At 43.0% G+C, this 11,240-nt stretch overlaps 1 pseudogene; it reads right to left on the reverse strand.

Annotated features, from left to right (window-relative positions):
* Positions 1-321: 321 nt before the first annotated feature.
* On the reverse strand, positions 322-1,363 carry LOC114695891 (annotated as a pseudogene).
* Positions 1,364-11,240: the final 9,877 nt, after the last annotated feature.

Below are 11,240 nucleotides of genomic sequence, written 5' to 3' on the forward strand. Positions count from 1 at the left end.
GCCTCCCTCCACCTCTGCTACTTTTCTCCTCTGGGTGCAGGTGTCCTGGCCAGTAGAGGGTGTACATTTGGCCTAGGAACAGAGGTCTGTGGGGGTGAAGTGTTGGGGGAAAGACATGGTCTTTCTAAAGGGATGACTAGACAGATGTCTCCTAAAGGTAGTGGTGTCAAATGCCAGGCAGGAGGAAGCCCTTAGTGGGGTAGGAGCTCAGGCAGACCCCTAAACTAAGAGAAACCGGATACCCAGGTTGAAATAATTAGTGATGTGTGCCAAGGCTAAGAGAGAGAGAATCTTGAAGGTGTTCACGGCTTCTGGGAAGGATTAACAACAACAACAAAAAACACAGGAGTAGTCAGGGTATGCAGGCAGTAGCGTTCTTCTCTCTGAGTGAACCAAGGCACCAGCTCCTTGTCCAAAACCAAAACCTTTGAGCCCAAAGCTTTTAGCACAGCATCCTTTGCGGTAGATCTCACCATCTTTGTCCACTGGGGTGGTCAACTCAAGGCCTTTGACACATCAGAAGCAGAACTTACGCTAGGATTTCCCAGCACTAACCACCTTCTCCACAGCAAAGACTGCCTGCCTACTTGGAGCCGCCAATCTTCTGGGCAAATTTGGATGTGTTGGGGTTGGTGATGGGCCTGTGTCCGGGGGCTTCCTCGTGCTTGTTTCCAGAGACTCCCCCTTGTCTGGCTCAGTGTGCCTGAGCCCTGCCTGTAACCACGGCCTTTTGGTCCATACTTCCTGCCATAACACAACTTACACTAGATCTTGTAGATGTAACCAACCATCTCATTAAATAAGAAACCCAGAACCAATGTAAAAGAGAAAGCCAAGAGGTCAGAGTTCAGAGCTAAAATCTCACCCTTCCTCCTGCGGTGATCTTAGCTCTCCGAAAGAGAGCTATTTTCTGTGTGTATGTCTTTTCATAGTCTTTTGATTTGCCTTCTCATTGGTTGTAAACCCAAACACGTGACTGCCTCGTCACTGTCTGAATGTACAGCCCTCTAGGTCTTAAAGGCGTATGTCTCCAATGCTGGCTGTATCCCTGAACACACAGAGATCTATGGGATTAAAGGCGTGTGCCACCACTGCCACACTCTGTCTATGGCTCTAGTAGCTCTGACCCCCGGGCAACTTTATTTATTAACATACAATTAAAATCACATTTCAGTACAATTAGAATACCACTACAAGATCTCTTCTCCGTGCATGGCCACGGTGGCGCTGTCCAGATTCTCCTTGCAGACCACGCACAGGAAGCAGGATTTATGGAAGCTGTTGCCTTTGCACTGACCTCTTCAGGAAAGTAGACTGTCTTCTGGCACACCCCACATTTCTTGCCTCCTCCCCAGTTTGGCATTCTGGCAGTTGTTGGAAGGTTCCCCGGGAGTGGGGGTGGAGGGTGGAGGGTGGGAACACAGCACTCCCGGAAGGGGTGACTGACTGCCCCAGGCTGCACCCGGTTTTGCTCCCCGTCCAGAAGGCATTTCCCGCTCCACGCCAACCAAGTAGGCTGCATTAGAACCTCCAGTCATTTCTCTTCTCTGGGTTCTGACTCTCACGGTGAAGCCCATTCTTCACACCAACCCCAAGAGACAAGCCCGTTCAGTTCAGTTTGCACTGTCGGGGTCTTCTGGAAGCTTCAGGGGGTTGTGGCAAGCCTTAACCTACCTCCGCTGACTCTGCCACTGTCCTGAGTAGAAACATGTATGCACTTCCCACTGATATCATCTGTGGAGACTGAACTTTTCATTTGCTTTGAATCTGGAGACAACTTAAGGATCAACAGAGTGAAGAGAACATTGTATGCTCATAGTAGTATGAAAATTTCCCCAAAGAAAGCTAATGTTTCCCAACAGAAACGGGATGCAAGCCAGAATAAGTCGGCTAAAGCTGGCCAGTCCCTCAAGCTTCATGCAGTGCAAGACAGCCTATGATACATCCCCTTGAACTGGAATTACAGGTTGTTTTGAGCCACCTGGCCGGGTGCTGGAATTGAACTCGGGTCCTCTGGAAGAGTAGTATGTATTCTTTACCACTGAGCCATTTCTACAACCCTCTTTTTAAAAATTAATTCAGGGTCTTGCTATGCAGTCTTGGATGGCCATAAATTCACAATCCTCCTGCCTTCAAGAAACAAACTATAGCCTCTTCATTTGCTATTTGTAAAATATATCATAAATTATTATGAACTGTTTATCTTACTGCATTGTAGAACATTATAACTCATTCCTCTTTCCTACCTGTTATTTTTTTTGCATATGTCAGTGTGAATGTACGGTGTGCACATGTATATGCATGATTGCATGTGTGTGGGTGCACATGTGTGTGACTGTGTACTTGTACATCTGTGTATGAAAGCCCAAAGTCGATGACAGTTGTCTTCCTCAATTGCTCTGCACTGTTTTACCTGAGGCAAATTCTCTTGCTGAACCTGAATCTGATTGACAGCTTGTCTAGGTTAGCCAACTTGCCCTAGGCATGCCCAATCTCCACCTCCCAATCAAGGCAGGCTCCCACACCCACCTCTTCAGGCCTCACTTTTGTGTGGCAAACACCCTGTCCACAGAGCCACATCCCCAGTTTATATCTGTGTTGTGGTTGGTTTTTTGTACTCATTACTAACCTCCCTTCATTCTCTTTCCATTCTGTCCTTCCTAGCCTCTATTAACCACTTCTATAAAGTCAGTATTCCTAGCAAGAACATGCAACATCTGTCGTGCTGCAGAAGTTTCTTAGTGTTTATCCCACTAACCCTTTGTTTATTCAATTACAGTTGTGAAGGAACAGAACAAAGAATCCTTGGTCTGAAAAATAGAGAATTGTGCATTTTTTTTCTTTCTCAAGTACAGCTTCTTTTATCTTAAAGGAAGTGCTTCAGAAGGGAGGGCCTCTCTTTGTAATGGAAGGATAGAGAACTCCGGTTTCTCATTTCCTGTTTCAGTACAATCATGTTATTTTTAGCAAACTCCAGAATGAATGCTTTCCCAACATTTGCTGTGTTCATCTTATGAGAAAGCCTTCCTCAGATGGTCTTTATATCTGGTATGGAATCAGCATTTAGGATGCTGATTTGGAATTCCATCAGCACGATGGAATCAGCATTTAATTAATTATGCATATTAAACACCTGTAATCAATGCAGATTCTGTTACATGAGCTGCTTCTAGGATTCCTACTGCTTTAGAATCCTGGGCTAAGATGAATGACCAGGTGTCTCATTCTGCTATCTCATTGTCAGGATAAAAAGATGTATTGCTTGAGAGACTAGATCAGGTTTATCCCGCCTGAGACTGAAAAGGAGGAGTGAAATTTGAAGTTCCTCTCAAGCAGGCAAGTTGCCATTTGAAACACGGGAGCAACACCTCGCCGCACTTGTCTACTTTTTGTATTTCCTTTTCTCAAGACCTTAAACAGAGCCTCTCCCGGGAGAGCATTTTAATTTTGTCAAACTCCCAACTGTCCTGAGGTCAAGGTGATGGTTTTATTTCCTGCATTTTCACAGAACACAAACTTATCCCAGATCTCTCAGCAGATTTTAAGTCAAATCACGATAATTCTCTGACGTTTTTTTTTTTTTTTTCCCTCCGCAGTTCCTGGTGCTGAATTATATGATTGCTTTCTGTGATAGGAAATAGCTTTCCTTTAATTCCTGGGTACAGTCTGAGCAGACAGAAACGTGAGCAGCCATTTACCCGTGTACCTAGGCAGAATGAGAAAATCCTTCTGGAAGATGGTGAAACTCAGACTCCCTTGCTCCTAAGGACAAAGTTTGTGATCTTGGGCCAAAAGGCAGATGGCGGCTGTGGACAATGTATTAGAAGTCCTAGCCACTCCCCCATGACTGTGCATGTGCTGGCAAGATGCTTAGTCATCTTAGGGCTTTCCTTCCTGTGTAATCTGTGCGCTGTGTGATCATGTTATTTACACGTGCGCTGAGTGATCACGTAATTTGCACGCAGCGTGATCTATTTTCTCGAATGGTAAACAGCACCACTCAATGTTTAATAATACAATGGAGACAGACATGCTTTCTTTTTTCCCTTTCTGATTCTCTATGGCTACAAATGCCGTCAGTGAGCAGGGCCTTGACTTCACACCTCTCTCCATACTTCAGCTGACAGGCGGTTTCTAAGAAAATGTATTTGTGTCAACCTCAAATTTTAAATTATTCACCAACTCATCTCGGAATAAAGTCTAAAATTTCAGCACTGCTTCAACATAGTTTTCGACGAGGCATCCACCTAAGTTACTAGCTTCAACCTTTGTCTCTTGACTTGAGCTGAATAGAACAACTTTGGGGCCCTAACCCCAGCATACAAGACTTGATTGTATTCTAGACCCCAAGTATTCATGCCTCATCTGCTCCCCGAACTCTCATATCCCTTACCTAAGTAAATCTTACTCATCTTTGCTGTATTGTTTTAAATGACAGTGGGCCCCCACAGGCTCATATATTTGAAGGCTTGGTTGGCAGTTGATGGAATTGCTTGGGAAGTATTAGAGGGTGTGGCCTTATTGGAGAAGATGTGTCACTGGGGTGGGCTTAAGTTTCAAAAGCCCACACCAGGCCCAGTCTTTCTCTCTCTGCCTACAACTTACCAATCAATTATGAGGTCTCAGCTACTGTTCTAACACCATGCCTATCCCCTGTGGCCATGCTAAACCACCATGGTTTTTGTGAAGGCAATACAGACCCCATTTTAGGGTAGGGCCACCATCTTAGACCACCTGCTGTACTCAGTTCCAGGAAGGACCTCAGGAATGTGCCATGACAACTGGAACAGATACAGAGTAGTATGCTCCTGTAGACATTCTGTCTATGGTTTATGGCCCTTGGAGATATCTAAATAATCCTGCTGAGCAGTCCAGAAAATCCTGTTCAGCAGGTTGTGGTTCCCTGACAAAAAGTCTAACCCAATGGTTTCAAATGTGGTTCCTTGACCAAAATTTAGACCAGTAGTTTCAAAAAATCACCTTGCCGCATATCCCTTCTATCCAACCCCAAGTTACCAAAGCATGTAATTCCCAGCTTGCAGATTTTCCCATAAAAACTCTCTACACCTGGACTTGCTACCATCACTGCGATTCCCTCCATCCATCTGGCGGTGGCCCAGGTTGAACCTGACAATAAAAGGACCCTTATGTGCTTGCATCAGATACTGGCTCCTTGGTGGTCTCCGGGGGTTTTGAAAAATGCACACAACAGTTTTAGCCCAGGGCAGTGTGGCTACACCGCTGCCATGACAGGCTCAATAGAAACCAGTCAGAGAGTAGGCCTAAGTTTCCATTTACTCTAAGGCAACACCTGGTTCCAGGAAAAACCACAAACTGCCACCTCCCAGGGATGAGCCAATCAGCAACCAGGGGAAATACCTAACATTCTAACCTAAGGGGAAAGACCTGACATTCCAAACATTTTCGACTGTTATAGGTAAGATCTCCAGATGTCTCTGAGCCCAGCACACACCTATGCCCATTTGCCAAGACACCCCTAGTCAAATGCCAGCCAATCATGGGCCCTGAACCCTGGAAATCCACTCACCCCAACATCTCCTATGATAAAATCCCTACCCCGACTGGACTCAGGGCTCTCTGCTCTCACTGCTACATGGGACAGACGGAGAGCCCAAGCTTGAGCTTAAATAAAGGCTCTTTTTTTTCATATGGACTCAGTCTCTGTGGTGGTCTTTGAGGGGTATCTGCAATCTGGGCATAACATAAACAAGCTTCCAATTGAATGCTTCCTTTTATAAGTTGCCTTGGTCATGGTGTTTCTTCACAGCAATAGAACAGTGAATAAGACAATCCCTGTCAGCTAAGATGTGGCTTCCTCTCAATAGCCTTTTCCAGACTTCCCAAGCTGTGTTTTAGCCTCTCCTCTGTGCTCGCCTAAACTCCAATACTTAGCTCTGTTCCAGTGTTGACACATGTACTCAAATTCTCCTTATTAACTTTCCCATAGCCTTGGTGAGTCTTTTGCCCTCTCTGTAGCCTTGTTTAGCACAATACAATCATACTGCTGTGATAGTCATCCACAGTCAACAGTGGACCTCACAGACAAGGGTCGTCCCTTTAATAGTGTACTGCCTGGTGATACGTATCGTATGCTGTAGCAGTAAAACAATGATGATCTTGTCTGACAATGTCTCAGAGTCCACCTTGTTCTTGAGTGACTTACTCATGGCTTTATGAGCATGAAGCTGGTACTAGTCACTCCTTATGGACAAGAAAAGCCATAGCAAACAGAGAGCATGCCCACCTGTAGAACTTAGTACCAGACACAATGTCCTTTTCACTTCCCATCCAAAGGACATACCTCTCCATTGTGTCACTGACGTTGGGTGAATATTTTGAAAGTCTAACACAAATTGCTAATTGGTCTTTTTATTAAAAACCCAGAACCTGCTATTGGGATAAATGCTGAAAGATTAGAGGGACAAAGGAACAAGCCACAACTTACCTTCAGGACTCCTCAGCCTAAAAAAGCCTTAGCCCATAGGCCTCTAGCTGAAAGGGGTTCCTCAGCCGAAAAGCTTTAGTTCCTGTCTCCTCACGCCTTATATAACTTTTTGCTTACCATATTACTTACTTCTTATTGCTGGGATTGAAGGTGTGTGACTTCCCACATACTGGGATTAAAAGTGTGAACTCTTGACTGCTAGGATTAAAGGTGTGTGTCACCACTGCCTGGCTCTGTTTCTCTCCTAGACTGAATCAATCTCATGTAGTCATGGTGGCAGCTGGCAGTCTTTCCTTCCTCTGCCTTCCACTTCCCAGAATTCTCTCTGTTAGTCCCGCCTATACTTCCTGCCTGGCCACTGGCCAATCAGTGTTTTATTTATTAACCAATCAGAGCAATTTAACATACAGACCATCCCACAGCATGCTACCACTCTGGCTTCTATGCTTAATCTAGTGGCTTGTTCTGTCCTCTGATCTTCAGGCAAAGTTTATTAGGGTACACAGTATATCACCACAGAAGTCAGCTCTCAAAGTTTCCCAAGATGGCAGAATCTTTGCACCTGGAACCAGAAGCTCATCTTTCTTCCCACTGTCTACCCAAGAGGTTCTTGACCTCCAGTGTTTGGTAAAGCATCCCTCCACTTTTACCATTTGTATCTATCATCCCATTTATTCTGGGATCAAAGTTTATTTTTTGCAGTGAGCCGTTAAAGCTCATAATATCACATGCTGAAGCTTCCTTTCCTGGCTCTGTGAAGTTGAAAAGACCGCTGAGGTCACAGTGCTTCCCCTTTCTTTCCTTCCATGAATCTTATAACTCACCTTTTTATGGTAGCCTGTGGTTATTGTACTGTGATATGTTAAGCCTATCCCTTAGTTAAACTGAGCTTTCCCTAAGCACAAAGACCAGTCCTTATTCTTTTTATTAAGTGTATCGTAGAATCCAGAAGAAGGTTAGTCAGAGTGCCAATCTGTGTATTGTTGCCATATAAAGCTTTATCTGGTTTGTCTTATTTTCCTTGATTCATATCTGTTTTCACAAGACCTAATCCATATCTTAAAATTATTTTGCCCATGACAAAGATAACGTGTGCTCTTCATATACAGAGCAAATGCTTAGTATCTTGATAACAATGATGATACCTTCAATAACACTTGTTGATTAGATTGATTTACCATACCAAAGACATTTCAAGGCTGTGTAGGAAAAAGTGCCGCCTCCTGTCCAATCATCTGCCAGGAACACTCTAGAAACCTCAAAGTCTACAGGCTCAACTACCGTTGCATCTATACCATCTGGCTCTAAAGCAGCAGAAAGTTGTTTCCCCCAAAACCAAAGGTCCCAGGCAAGATGGTTAGATACAGTATAGATCCAGTTCTTAGAGCTGAAACCTCCCTGATTAAAAGTGAATATCAGCAATGCTTTCATCATAGAAAATTCACCTGAAAAGGATTCTTCTCTGTCTCTGTGTGGCAGAGGGAGAATACTATTTAATTATCTCAGCCACTGATGTTTCTAAAAAATATCCATCCTTATTTGGGGACTTAAAACTGTAAAGTAAATATTTAAAAACGTGAGATCATAAACCCTGCTGCAGCCCCAAGATGTCAAAATTAAGCTTATCATTAGTCATCTCCACATGCCAACAGCAGAAAATAATTAACACCATTGTTACCTTTGTACATTATCCTAGGATCTAACCTTGTATAGTTAAGGCTCATAGTCCCCTGGTCTGTCCTTTTCTAGATATGTAAGGCTTTGTATAAGTGAATGTAGAGTGTTCTTATCCACAGAATAGCCAATAGTTAAAGCTTTATCTTTGTGAGACATTGCATGGAAATCCTTGGTTACTCTTATGATATCACAATAATGATATCTGTCCTGAAAATAATGTTGGTAGTTAACCACAGACATGACGATTGTTTTAGTGTTTTAATAAGTGCACTGTGACACAGTGACCCTTAAAGACAACAAAATGTAGTTTCCTGGTCTTGCCTAAATGGGGACAACATATAACCTAATTCTGAACAGCTCCAGCAGCGGCCATCTCAGCCATCCCCTGAGAGATAGATGCAGAGCAGGGTGAATGTTATTCCTTCAGTTTTGGAAGGATGGAATAAGTGGATGCCTTCATTTTTTCTAGAGAAATTACATGAATTCACGATGCTTACCTTAGGATTGGGAACCAGATCTGGAACCCGTATATAAGATAGGGTCTATGCATCTCCCTTTTATCAAGTGAACACTTTTTTCACATGAATTCTGGATAGGTTTATAAACATTAATGCAACAGTAGTAGTAATAATAATATAGAGCTAATTTTGAAAAATGGTCAATACTGGTCACGATGGAGCTGTTAATGCTCTCTAAATGACAGGTAGAATTGTGGATCTCAAGAAGCCAAAGATAACAGTATGTGTCAAGGACCAGCTGTGTTCCAGATAACAGTGTATATTAGCTTATTACATGCTCATAACAACCCTTAAGGAACATACTTACCTTTATTTGAAATCTAAGAAAATGGAGGTTTACTGATGTAAGTACACTGGTCCCCAAGTTCCTTGGGGCGGGGTGCGGTGCAGAAGCAAGCTTAATTTGTCCTGGTGTTCTCAGGGCTGGATCATTACCAACAGTCTGAAAGCATAATAGATATTAACCTGTACTCCAGGATGGCTCATTCATGTGAGTTCTTCAGGAAACACTCTTCTCTTCAACCCTTGGGCTGTGACTACCCAGTATCCCACTCTCTGTGCTTCCTAATTCTGTTTGACCCTCTTTCCATCCATCATCTCTTCTCCTGGAGGTCCATTTGTTATCTAGACCTATAACCCTCCATTTGTGCACGGACACTGCAGCTCTGTAGATTTCTACAGCCTGATAGATAGCTCCTGCTATCAGCTGGAAATCCATGAGATACTCAGTGACAAGTCAGTCAAGGTCAGGACCCAAGCTGACCATGAGATCAGATTTAATAATCAGATTTTGTGAAAATGTGACAAGCTGTTAAGGTTTTGGGTTTGGACAAAATAGGAGGACAGAACTAAAGATGGAGCGGACAGAATAAGATGGAGCAACAGGTGCTTGGGAGGGAGGATGAAGCTAGACTGCAGATGTTTGGATGATGCTGCAGTGGCCTTGTGTTCAGGGCTTAACCTACCTAACTCAGAAAAAATAAACTCTGTATTTGAGGAAAGTAGCTAATTGCATGTTATTCTACCAATGTGTATACCAATGTGTATCTGACCAAAGACAGAGCCATGCCTACAGAGAATGGTGTACATATGCATAGATCTGTCTGATTCTGAATTTCCCTCCAATCTTACTATTTAAAGAGTGTCGTCAACAAAAACAAATAATTCTAAATTCCTATAACACCACAGTTGTCATTAACATAACCCATTCTCAAGAACATTGATGAAGAATCTTGTTGCTTTGGACAAGATGTTGGAAAGCTATTTAGATATATTTTTGATATTGTGCAAGTCATTCATGAAAGGAGAAACAAAGAGATTAATTCTTGATTTGAACTTTTCCAAAGGATCCGAAATAACATTAAATCTAGATGAAGTTAGTAAATGTTAAGTGGGACTTTCTGAATTTCACAAACTGTTTTTAAGGCCTGCTCTCCCTATAAGAATGACAGCCTTGTTTAATTTGAAATGCTAAACCCCTAATTTGAAAAAAGCAGAAGCAGATTAGATTTTTCATGGCTTCCATGAGAGTGTAGTCAGCTACTGAAAGGCAAGTGTGACTTGTAAGTCAAGGTCAGGACCCAAGCTAACCATGAGATCCTCAGTGACAGGTCAGTCAAGGTCAGGACAAGTAACCAGATCAGTGACGTCATCAAGGTCAGGACCCAAGCTAACCATGAGATCCTCAGTGACAGGTCAGTCAAGGTCAGGACCCAAGCTGACCACGAGATCCTCAGAGCCATTTTGAAGTCAATCTGTAACCAGTTCACAGCAACCTAGAGTGATCATTTTCTCAGACACCTAGTGTTTCAAAAAATGTTATGCTATTAATTTTAATTATGCCTGCAGTTTAAATTAGTTCTCCAATTTAAAAATGATTGCATAGAAGTATTGATGCGGTGTCTGAAGCACATTTGGGTGAATCGAGTGGGTTTTAAATGAGGACACATTTCTCTCCCTCTGGGAGCTACAATAACAGGATAACATGGTCTGTGAGGAACTGGCCTAATCCCAAGCTTTGATGCATTCTGTGCATATTCATGCTTGCATCTGATTTCTCCTGCGGTCAGTCGTGCTAGAAGGAAAAGCTAATGATGAGTTTCATTTGCTCGATTTTTCATTTTTCTAAAGGACTCAAACAAGTCAACTCTAATAAATATAAAAGGAAATGATGTTGAATAAATCCTCATGCAAGATCTGCACCTCGGACTTTGGTGTGCCCTTCCTTCTCAGTATTTCTAGAGAGATTTATAACAGAAAGAGGAACACCTTTGGCCTTTCGGGTTGTCTTTCCCCTGGAATTTTCTCAGAGGCTGGATTCAGTTTGTGTGAGGACTTCAAGGGTCTCGGAGTGCATAACTGTACAGGAGGCAAGACAAAAAAGACAGATGAATTCCCCTAGGCAAGTGTGGGAGATGTTCCAGCTCTTATATCTCCTAGAAAACTCTCAGACAACCAAGGAGTCCTAGAAGGCACAATTCTAGGTCAACTTGGAGAAATTCAAACAAAAAAAGAGAAAAACTGCAATTAAAAAGATCCAAGTCAAGACTGATGAAAAATGAAGAGGGCATTTCATCGAT

This window comes from Peromyscus leucopus, chromosome 6, assembly GCF_004664715.2.
Source record: "Peromyscus leucopus breed LL Stock chromosome 6, UCI_PerLeu_2.1, whole genome shotgun sequence".
In the NCBI taxonomy this organism is placed as follows: domain Eukaryota; kingdom Metazoa; phylum Chordata; class Mammalia; order Rodentia; family Cricetidae; genus Peromyscus; species Peromyscus leucopus.